The sequence below is a fragment of the Nicotiana tabacum genome, chromosome 14, assembly GCF_000715075.1.
Source record: "Nicotiana tabacum cultivar K326 chromosome 14, ASM71507v2, whole genome shotgun sequence".
Classification (NCBI taxonomy): Eukaryota; Viridiplantae; Streptophyta; class Magnoliopsida; order Solanales; family Solanaceae; genus Nicotiana; species Nicotiana tabacum.
In genome coordinates, this window is record NC_134093.1 from 102,937,657 (window position 1) to 102,949,481 (window position 11,825).

At 38.3% G+C, this 11,825-nt stretch overlaps 1 long non-coding RNA gene across 1 annotated transcript; it reads left to right on the forward strand.

Annotated features, from left to right (window-relative positions):
* The first annotated feature begins 5,500 nt into the window (after positions 1-5,500).
* LOC142169160 (uncharacterized) lies at positions 5,501-7,577 on the forward strand. Its single transcript, XR_012698908.1, has 2 exons — positions 5,501-6,268; positions 6,591-7,577. It is a non-coding gene; the product is annotated as an uncharacterized LOC142169160 (long non-coding RNA).
* Positions 7,578-11,825: the final 4,248 nt, after the last annotated feature.

Below are 11,825 nucleotides of genomic sequence, written 5' to 3' on the forward strand. Positions count from 1 at the left end.
AATGGCATCATTCATCGCCTTTCATGCCCTCACACTCATGAACAACAAGGGCGCAAACATAGACACATTGTTGAAACTGGATTAAGTCGCATGGCACACAGTTCCACTCCTTCAAAGTATTGGCAATTTGCATTTGATACTGCTGTTTATTTACTTAACGACTTCCCACGCCTACTAATAATGGGAGATCACCCTTTGAAATTGTGTTTTGTACTCCACCAGATTATCATCTTCTTAAAGTGTTTGAGTGTCTTTATTTTCCATACCTATGTCCCTACAATCGCCACGAAATGAATTTTAGGAGTCAACCTTGTGTGTTTTTAGGATACCGTCATTCCCATCATGGTTATCGATGTCTTGACACAAGCACTGGCAAATTGTACATTGCACTCCATGTTCGTTTCGATGAAACACAATTTCCCTTTGCCACCAAGTCTATTCTTTGTCTACCTGATCCTAACAATCTGCATCCTTGGGTTTTAGCTCCTCTAACATTACTGTATTCGCCAACCTTCCAGCGTAGGGGTGCTACTCCTCACATGTCATCTGTTAAATTTCCAGCACTAATAAGATCCAATTCTTCTCCCCGAACCTCTCCTGTATTAAACTATTCTTGTTTATTTTTTATTTTTAGCTAGACACCTTGTTGATAATCCTCGCTCATTTGCTCTTATAAACTCTTCCATTCCTACTACACCACTAGTTGTTCATTCCTCTATGCATCCCTTAGATATTCAGACTCTCATCTACTATAATGCCTTGACCTCCATCCAACCGTACCCCAAGAGCTGCAAAACCATCTCAACGATTATACACCATGCAGCTCTGTCTAGTTTTCAAATGAAAGCCTCCTTCTCGTCTTGCTTGCACAGCAACCACTACTACATCCCTATCTCCCTCCATTGAGCCTACCAGCTTTACAGAAGCCTCTAAGTTCAAAGAATGGCGTGATTCTATGTCATCCGACGTGACAGCTTTGTTCAAAAATCAAAGATGGTCGTTGGTTCCCTTCAATTCCTCCATGAACACTCTAAGGTGCAAATGGATCTTTTGGAATAAAAGAAACTCTGCTGGAGCTATTGAGCGCTATAAGGCTCGCTTAATTGCCAAGGGATTTCAGCAGGTTGAGGGTCAAGATTATCATGAAACATTCAGTCCGGTCATCAAGCCCACAACAATTTGAATTATATTATCATTGGCAGTCACTTATGCCTGGACTCTGAGACAATTAGATGTTCAAAATGCTTTTCTATATGGTGATCTTCAAGAGGATGTCTATATGGTTCAACCTCCAGGTTTTGTTCATCCTCAATTCCCAACTCATGTTTGCAAGCTTCACAAATCTCTTTACGGTCTTAAGCAAGCTCCACGAGCTTGGTATAACAAGCTTCATCAATTTCTCATCTCTGTTGGTTTCACCACCTCTAAGAGTGATATTTCTCTATTTATTTACTCTCATAACAATGTGGTTATCTACCTATTAGTCTATGTGGATGACATTGTGCTCACAGGAAATTGATATTCATTTATTGACTCATTTATTCAAGCTCTGGGTCGTGCATTCTCCATAAGGGACCTTGGTCCACTACATTACTTCCTTGGAATTCATGTGTGCCGCAATAGTGATGGTATTTGGCTCTCTCAATCTCAGTATATCGAGAGTATCCTCACTAAAGATGGTATGATTCATTGTAAGCCTCTAAGATCACCCATGGCCACAAATGCGAAGCTTCACAAAGGTGACAGACCCGACTTTGATGATCCAAGTCTTTATCGACAAGTTGTTGGTGCTCTTCAATATCTTACTTTAACAAGACCGGACATATCATTTGAGGTAAATAAAGTGTACCAGTTTATGCATAGTCCATCGTTAAACCAGTGGGCTGTTGTGAAGCGCATCCTTAGATATCTCCAGCACACTACATCCATGTCATTTCTCATTTCAAATGTTTCTAACCTTTATTTACAAGCTTTTACAGACTCCGATTGGGCGCTGGTAGTATGGATGATCGCAAGTCAACAAGTGGCTATGAAATATACTTTGGCCTGAATCTGATATCTTGGTCATCCCGCAAGTAACGAACAGTGGCACGTTCTTCTACCGAGTCTGATTACAAAACATTAGCTGATGCTGCTGCAGAATTGGCGTGGACTCAATCTTTGATGTTTGAGCTTGGAATTCAGCTGCCTCGCGCTCCAATTTTATGGTGTGATAATATTGGTGCTGCATAACTATCTATTAATCCTATTTTTCACTCTCGCACTAAACATGTTGAGATAGATTTTTATTTTGTCTGAGATAAAGTTGCAAGACGGGACCTGCTGGTTCAATTCCTCTCTTCCAAAGATCAGGTGGCTGATATTCTCACAAAACCACTCTCTACAACAAGATTTTAGTTTCTCCGGGACAAACTCAAGGTGAAAGACCGACCTTCAGTTTGCAATGGGGTATTAGACCTACCTTATCTTTTAGACATTCCCTCGGTGCTATAGCTAACTAGATTTAGTTTAGGACTCTTCTATATTTACTCTCAATTGTTGTATTTACTTAGAACTCTCAATTTGTTTAGGACTCTTATATTATATACGGCAAATGGCCAAATATACCCCTCTACTTTCGAAAATAGTCTAAGAATACCCCTCGTTATACTATTTGGTTATCTATACCCCTACAGTCATACTTTGGGTTCAAATATATCCCTCATTTAAACGGAGTGACACGTGTCATCGTTCTGTTGGTCAATTCTAAATATCTCCTAATTAATTAAAAAGACCCATTATCTATACCCGAAAAATAATTTTTTTTTGTAAAAATTGAAAAAAAACAAAAAAAAAACATTTTTACTAAAAACTAAAAAAAATAAAAATATTTTTTTTTCCAGGTTTTACAAAAAACTGCTTTAAAAAAACCGAAATTTTTTTCCTAAAATAATATTTTTGTAAAAACTTAAAAAGAAAAAAAACTAAAAAGCAATTTTCTAAAGCAATGGCATCATTCATCGCCTTTCATGCCCTCACACTCATGAACAACAAGGGCGCAAACATAGACACATTGTTGAAACTGGATTAAGTCGCATGGCACACAGTTCCACTCCTTCAAAGTATTGGCAATTTGCATTTGATACTGCTGTTTATTTACTTAACGACTTCCCACGCCTACTAATAATGGGAGATCACCCTTTGAAATTGTGTTTTGTACTCCACCAGATTATCATCTTCTTAAAGTGTTTGAGTGTCTTTGTTTTCCATACCTATGTCCCTACAATCGCCACGAAATGAATTTTAGGAGTCAACCTTGTGTGTTTTTAGGATACCGTCATTCCCATCATGGTTATCGATGTCTTGACACAAGCACTGGCAAATTGTACATTGCACTCCATGTTCATTTCGATGAAACACAGTTTCCCTTTGCCACCAAGTCTATTCTTTGTCTACCTGATCCTAACAATCTGCATCCTTGGGTTTCAGCTCCTCTAACATTACTGTATTTGCCAACCTTCCAGCGTAGGGGTGCTACTCCTCACATGTCATCTGTTAAATTTCCAGCACTAATAAGATCCTATTCTTCTCCCCGAACCTCTCCTGTATTAAACTATTCTTGTTTATTTTTTATTTTTAGCTAGACACCTTGTTGATAATCCTCGCTCATTTGCTCTTATAAATTCTTCCATTCCTACTACACCACTAGCTGTTCATTCCTTTATGCATCCTTTAGATATTCAGACTCTCATCTACTACAATGCCTTGACCTCCATCCAACCGTACCCCAAGAGCTTCAAAACCATCTCAACGATTACACACCATGCAACTCTATCTAGTGTTCAAACGAAAGCCTCCTTCTCGTCTTGCTTGCACAGCAACCACTACTACATCCCTATCTCCCTCCATTGAGCATACCAGCTTTACAGAAGCCTCTAAGTTCAAAGAATGGCATGATTCTATGTCATCCGAGGTGACAGCTTTGTTCAAAAATCAAAGATGGTCGTTGGTTCCCTTCAATTCCTCCATGAACACTACAAGGTGCAAATGGATCTTTCGGATTAAAAGAAACTCTGCTGGAGCTATTGAGCGCTATAAGGCCATCTTAATTGCCAAGGGATTTCATCAGGTTGAGGGTCAAGATTATCATGAAACATTCAGTCCGGTTATCAAGCCCACGACAATTCGAATTATATTATCATTGGCAGTCACTTATGCCTGGACTCTGAGACAATTAGATGTTCAAAATGCTTTTCTACATGGTGATCTTCAAGAGGATGTCTATATGGTTCAACCTCGAGGTTTTGTTCATCCTCAATTCCCAACTCATGTTTGCAAGCTTCACAAATCTCTTTATGGTCTTAAGCAAGCTCCACGAGCTTGGTATAACAAGCTTCATCAATTTCTCATCTCTGTTGGTTTCACCACCTCTAAGAGTGATATTTCTTTATTTATTTACTCTCATAACAATGTGGTTGTCTTCCTATTAGTCTATGTGGATGACATTGTGCTCACAGGAAATTGATATTCATTTATTGACTCATTTATTCAAGCTCTGGGTCGTGCATTCTCCATAAGGGACCTTGGTCCACTACATTACTTCCTTGGAATTCATGTGTGCCGCAATAGTGATGGTATTTGGCTCTCTCAATCTTAGTATATCGAGAGTATCCTCACTAAAGATGGTATTTTTCGGGTATGGATAATGGGTCTTTTTAATTAATTAGTAGATATTTAGAATTGACCAACAAGAGGATGACACGTGTCCCTCCGTTTAAATGAGGGGTATATTTGAACCCAAAGTATGACTGCAGGGGTATAGATAACCCAATAGTATAACGAGGAGTATTCTTAGACCATTTTCAAAAGTAGAGGAGTATATTTGGCCCTTTGCCGTATTATATATGATGTATCATTGTATGAGAAGAAACATAGAGCTTCAGTTGAAATACTTACCAAAAGCATGTTCTAATATATTCTTTGTAACATTAGAAACATTAACCAGTAAAAGGACCTAGTTTCAAGACTGGTCATGTAGGGTTCATGATATTGTGTTACATTTGTGGTTTTTTTATTAGTTACACCTATCCTTTGGTGCTTTTTCTTTCTAAAAAATTAGTTACTTATCAAAAAGATCAAAAACACAATTTTAAGCTAGATTATAGACTCACGATTTAACTTTTAAACTATTTTGTGATAACAAATTTTATCAGAATCCATTGTAAGGATATTTTACATGAATAGCATGAGAAAGTAATGATCTGAGTGGCATTGGTCAGATGAGGCTTTGTGATGGCAAGAGAAGCCAGTGATCCATAAACCCATAACCCACGCTATCACGGAAGAATTACCTCTAGTGCTAAATGATCTCGTTATATTCCTTCACCGTTCTAGACACGTGTCAAGACCCGATTTGTCCACGTAATAGATCTAATATTTACCAATATAGGTAGTTCCTCCACTTTTCGGATAATCTCTAGGTATTATTAGGGAAGTGGTAAAGAATTTTAGGCTGGGGAATTAAAGGAATATTTGTTGCCTTAACCTCGAAACCCTAACGACATGTTGCAATAATGAAGTGTCATACGTCGTAAGAAGGGGATGAAGGCTTCGTATCCTAGATTCCATGTCGAGCAGAGGGGGTTCTTCTTCTACTAGGTCTTCTTCTAAGAAGAACTCCAAGAATAAGAACGATAAGTCGGAAGAAGACATTGCTCCTTTGGTTGAATCCTTAGTATCAGAAATTATTCCAAAACTGCTTGGTTTTTCTTCTAGCTGTACTGAAGGAAATAAGAAGATAGGTCAAAAAAGTGGTCGTAACGAGCCTGCAGACAACTACCCTTTTATTATCAAACAAGGGCATTCCCATCGTTCGAAAAGATTCTCATTATAGACCTAATTTTCCTGTTGAAGTTCCTCGATAAGATAAACAAGTAACCAGCTACCGTGAAAATTATTCATTTATATACACGTACCCATTTACTCTTGGATTCCAACCTGCTATTGATCTGATGATTGAGGAATTTTGTCGTCACTTTAACGTCATCTTGGCTCAAATAGGTCCGATAATTTGGAGAGTTGTGGCCTACCTACATTTTTATCAAATTTGGTATTAGTAAACTTCACTCTTTGCCATCTCCTTACCTTTATTCTCATAAGCTTTTCAGTGCTGGTGTTTTTACTCTTGTTGCTCGTAGCAAGCGTGTAATTATTGATCCCGAAGATGATCATGACAGGAGGTGGTCCAACAGATTCGTAGTTGTTCCTACCCAGGAGTTAAATAAATTTGGTGATCGTCCTTTCCCTGATAAGTGGAATTATGCGCATACGTCTCCTTTCTCTTAACCAATTTTCTTCAATTGTAATCATATTAGTTACGTACATACTCTTTAGTGCAACTACCATGGAGATAATTGGAGAAATCCCAGATTTTCATGGTTGGGTTAGATAAATATTGTCCTTTGCTCCACAAGAGCAAAGGTCCTTAAAATATATTTTTGAAGTTTGTGAGTGGAAAATGAAGGCCCATTGTAATCCTTTCTTCTCTTCCTAGCAGAATAAGTGTTATTTCGTCCTTTTTAGGCATAATGTTTCACAATTGTTTTTTGCAGGTTTCGGATTCCGAGGATTGTAATCCGACATTCTAGTTGTGCGGCTTCAGGTTGGTAATGCCTAGGAATTGCTTTAAAGAGAAAAAGAAAGAAAGTTCATAACTCCGAGAAGAAGGAAGAACTCTTTACCCCTCTTAAGAAGAGGCCTAGATCAAACAAGAATGAAGCTGAACTAGAAAGGGACCGGAGCAGTTCCCAAATCGTCCCTTCTGAAACTCAATTTTGGCTTGTGGATGAACCTAAGGAAATTCATTATGAGGTAACCGAGGATCATCTTGAAGTACCGACGATGGAGTGGATTGAAGGTTTGTTTATGTCTGATTTTGGTGGTTATGATGATGAGAACCACGCTTCTGTTTCTGTCGACATGAGCCGAGCTTTAGAGTTTCAGCATCCTGTGCTTCTCTCTTTATTTGGGGCTCTGGAGCCAATTCACAATGTCCCTGCTCAGAATGAAGCTAGTCCATCTACAAAGGGAAAGATGCGCCAAGTTGTTGTGGAGATGTTAATCTCACGAGTCGTCCTAACCGAGCTTCCTCTTGGCTGAAGAAATTTGTTGGCCCCCTTGAAAAGGAAAAGTTGAAATCTCACTCCACTCTCACCCTTGTTACTGACATGGTTCATTCGTGTCTCCAGGTATATTTCTTTTTCACTATTCTTCTTTTTGTCCTGTATTCGCACATGTAACTGTTTTCTCCAGATTTTCACAGCGTTTTTCCACAAATTTTCACCTGCTGAACTCCTTTTCGAATTTCATCTGTCTCTTTCAGTCTTCTCTCTTCCTGACAGTTTATTAGCTTTGGTTGTACAGTTATAAGGTAAGTTGTGCTTTCTTATTTTCCTTTTTTTTTTTTTATAGCTGTTGCGTAAATTATTTTTAAATTGGGTGAAATTGCAAAAGCTCTTACACCCCTTTAACTTGCTTGACCAAAATACTGCTTCTGTGATTCGGTTACTCTCAAGAGTTGGAGATGATATTTGGTATCATATTCTCTTTTGTTGATCGACAAAAATCTGAATATTCACATGTTATTTATTATATTAAAAACCTTTGCAACTGGGTCTCCTCTATTAATTTTTGTAAGGAACTTTAGTGTCCAAGTAAATTTTGGTAACCTTGAAAATTTTACTTATTGAGACATGGTTGTTTCTTCATATTTTTTGATAAAATCTTGTGTGATTTGTGCATAGGCTGCCTTTACCCATGCATGGTTGGCAAATTGGAATATGAAAAATTACATAAGCTTTTTACAATAGAGACGAAGGAAAAACCCTTATTAAATAGCCAACGGCCCTCCCTTTCAAATTTTACAGCAGGGGAATTGCCATCATTATCAAATTAAGCGAGAAGGGAGTAGAGTTTTTCCTTTGTAATTTTACTACCTAAACCCCATAAGCTTTTTACAATAGAGATGATATACTAATGCCATGAAGATGAAACTGTATATAATTTCACAAACAGCCGCAACCAACCGTTTACCCAATTTGAAGAAAGAAAGAAAAAACGAAAAATTCACCTTATAACTACACAGCAATGCACATAAACCGAGCAGCAAGAGAGAAGATTCAAAAGACAGGAAAGTTAGAGAAGAATTAAATAAATCGAAAAACCTAGATAAAGACCCTAGAGGCGTTCCTTTTTAGGGATATACGCGTCAGAAGACTCAGAACCGAAAAAAGTATGGATTCCACCTATGTTTAAAAAAATTGAAAAAAATTGCAGTTTTTTCAAAATGCCCCTGACGACCCGAAGCTCCGGCAATACACGGTTGAAAATGACGCTTGAGCAACAGATTACTTTATGGTTCACCATTTTTTAGCCACTACAATGAAAACACATGTATCCTAATTCCGCAGAAATCCAACATAAAAAATAATTAAGATAACAATCTGTACCAAATATCCAAAACTATTGTACGAAAAGCTTAAAACTTTTCATATAAAAATGGCAAATTGGAATACGAAAAATCCCATAAACTTTGTACAATAGAGACGAAGGAAAAAATCCTTATTAAATAGCCGACGGCCCTCCCTTTCAAATTTTACACCATGGGAATTGCCATTATTATCAAATTTGGGGGGTAGAGTTTTTCCTTTGTGTAATTTTACTACCTAAATCCCCTAATCTTTTTACAATAGAGATGATATATTAACGCCATGAATATGAAACTGTTTGTAATTTCACAAACAGTCACAACCAACCGTTTACCCAATTTGAAGAAAGAAAGAAAAAACGAAAAAATCACCTTATAATTACACAGCAACGCTGAGCAGCACGAGAGAAGATTCAAAAGACAGGAAAGTTGTAAAGGAATTGAATAATTCGGAAAATATAGATAAAGAGCCTAGAGGTGTACCTTTTTAGGGATATACGCCTCAGAAGACTAGGAAACTATGAATTCCACCTATGTTAAAAAAAAGTTAAAAAAAGTTGCAGTTCTTCCACCTATGTTAAAAAAAGTTAAAAAAAGTTGCAGTTCTTCCAAAATGCCCCTGATGGCCCCAAACTCCACAAATGTCCCTTGGAGGGACTTTGAGGAGCTTAGGGTCGTCCTCGTTGCCAACCAAAGGGATATCTTAGACATTTTATTTAATTTATTCTTAATTCACGCTTAAGTTAGTATTGTACATTGTTAAGCAGGAGTTGGACTCTAATAATGCATTGACATAAATACCTAAGACTACGTCACTTGAAGCCGTTTTTCGTAAAGTGTGTAGGGCCTATCCTGTAACTTTTGTCCCCGTTCATCTAATTATTCTAAGTACTACTTATCTTACCACTTTTTTTTGTAAATAAAATGAAGTTTAAGGATTTTTACATGCCCATGTGTGATATCAAAAAATATGTTGTAATGACTCGACTGGTCGTTTTGAGTATTACAGCCCTGTTTTCACATTTACTGCTCAATTTATGCTTTACAGTTATTTTATGACTTACCGGGTTGACTGGTTTGAGCCCGGTGAGGCTTTGGAATGAATTGGAACACATAGTTCCAAGGTTTAAAGCTTAAGTTAAAATAGTGACCGGATATCGACTTATGTGTAAACGACCCCGGAATGGAATTTTGATGATTCCAATAGCTCCGTATGGTGATTTTGGACTTGGGAGAAGGTCCGAAAAATTATTTTTGAGGTCCGTAGTGGAATTAGGCTGGAAATGGCGAAAGTCAAATTTTTTGGAAAGTTTGACCGAGGGATTGAATTTTTGATATCGGGGTCGGAATCCGATTCTGAAAATTGGAATAGGTCCGTAATATGAAATGTGACTTGTGTGCAAAATTTGAAGTTATTCTGGATTGATTTGATGTGTTCCGACATAAGATATAGAATTTGAAAGTTCAAAGTTCATAGATTTTGATTTGAGGTGTGATTCGCCGTTTCGATGTTGTTATGTGTGATTTAAGGCCTCAAGTAGGTCCGTATTATGTTATGGGACTCGTTGGTATATTTGGTTGAGATCCCGGGGGCCTCGAGTGAGTTTCGAACAAGGTTCGGATCAATTTCGTTGCATATTGCATTGTTGAAGGCTGCTAGTTCTGGTACTTTCGCACCTGCGGAATTGACTCGCAGGTGCGATGGTCGCAGAAGCGACGATGAGGTCGCAGAAGCGAAGGAGTGCTGGTTGGGCAGTGCTCGCAGGTGCGCAATATTTTTCGCAGATGCGGAGCCGCATCTATGCTTGGCTTTCCGCAGAAGCGGCCTAGCTCGCAAATGCGCCACTTTTCCGCATAAGCGGGGGTTGCAAGTGTGACCTCTTGACCGCATCTGCAAAGGTGATGGGCAGAACCGTTTAAGTTCGGGGTTTCGCTATTTTTCACCATTTTCGGATTTTGGAGCTCGGTTTGGGCGATTTTGGAGAGGAATTGTTTCACACAACTTTGGGTAAGTGTTCTTGACTCCCTTGTGATTATATTCCATGAATTAATCCTCGTTTTCGGTGTTAGAATAATGATTTTTCGAGAGAAATCGGAGGAATTTTCTACCATTTCATAAAAATAAATTTTCGAGATTTGAACACCGATTCGGAGTCGGATTTGAGTTAAATTAGTATGGTTGAACTTGTAATTGGATGGGTTGTCAGATTTTATGAGTTTCATCAGATTTCGAGATGTGGGCCCCACAGACGATTTTTGAAGTGTAATTTCGGATTTTGTGGGAAAATATTGGTATTTTGATATGGAATTAATTCCTATAAATTGTGTGGACTGAATCAAATTTATTGTGGCTAGATTCGAGCCGTTCAGGAGTTGATACATGCATAATGGGATTTCTGGAGCATTGTTTAGCTTGCTCGGCATTGGATTCGTCTTGTTCGAGGTAAGTAACTCTTCTAATCTTGGAGCTGAGGGTATGAACCCTGAATATATGTATTATGTGAATTGTTGGAAGGTGACGCACATGCTAGGTGACGGGTGTGTGGGCGTGCACCATAGAAATTGTGACGTAATTGTTTCCGTAAAATTTTGTAGTCAAATAATCTTGGCATTTTCAATTGCAATTTATATGTTGAAGAAATTTAGTTGAGAATCATATAAAAAAGAAATCATGTCGAGGCTATGTGCCAGTAATATTGGGACCCACAGAGGTCATATTGCTGTGAATTATTTGTTTTAGATTGAAAATTTATGCTCAGTCATATTCATTTCATTGCATATCATATCTCAGTCTCTGTTATTATTTATTGATACATCATATCATCATTTTTTGGCTATGTTAATGACATTGTGAGCCCATGAGAGAGAGACTGGAGAGATTGATGACTGAAGGAGGCCGAGAGTCTGACTGTGAGGACATTATTATGTGGATCGGGGTTGCCCGCCTGCAGCAGGCCATATTGGCTTTATATATTATTATTATTATTATTATTATTATTATGTAGATTGGGGATGCCCGCCTGCAGCAGGCCTTATAAGCTTTACTATAGCACGTGAGTTGTCCGTGCGGTTTATAGTGCTTGGGCTGAAAGAGCCCCTCCGGAGTCTGTACACCCCCAGTGAGCGTAGATGATACTATTGAGGGATTAGATTTCCCTGGGCATGGATTTGTCTGAAGTACTTACTACCTAGAGATGGATTTCTCCTCAGGGTTGGATTGTTCTTTTTCCTCGGTATTAGGTGACTTATAGTCAGTGTTGTATATGTTTCGGGGTGAATTTTTCTGGGCCGTATGGGCCATATACAGTACCGAGTGGTTGAGCATGATGACTGAAAAGTGAGAAGCAATGAGATTGAGTAC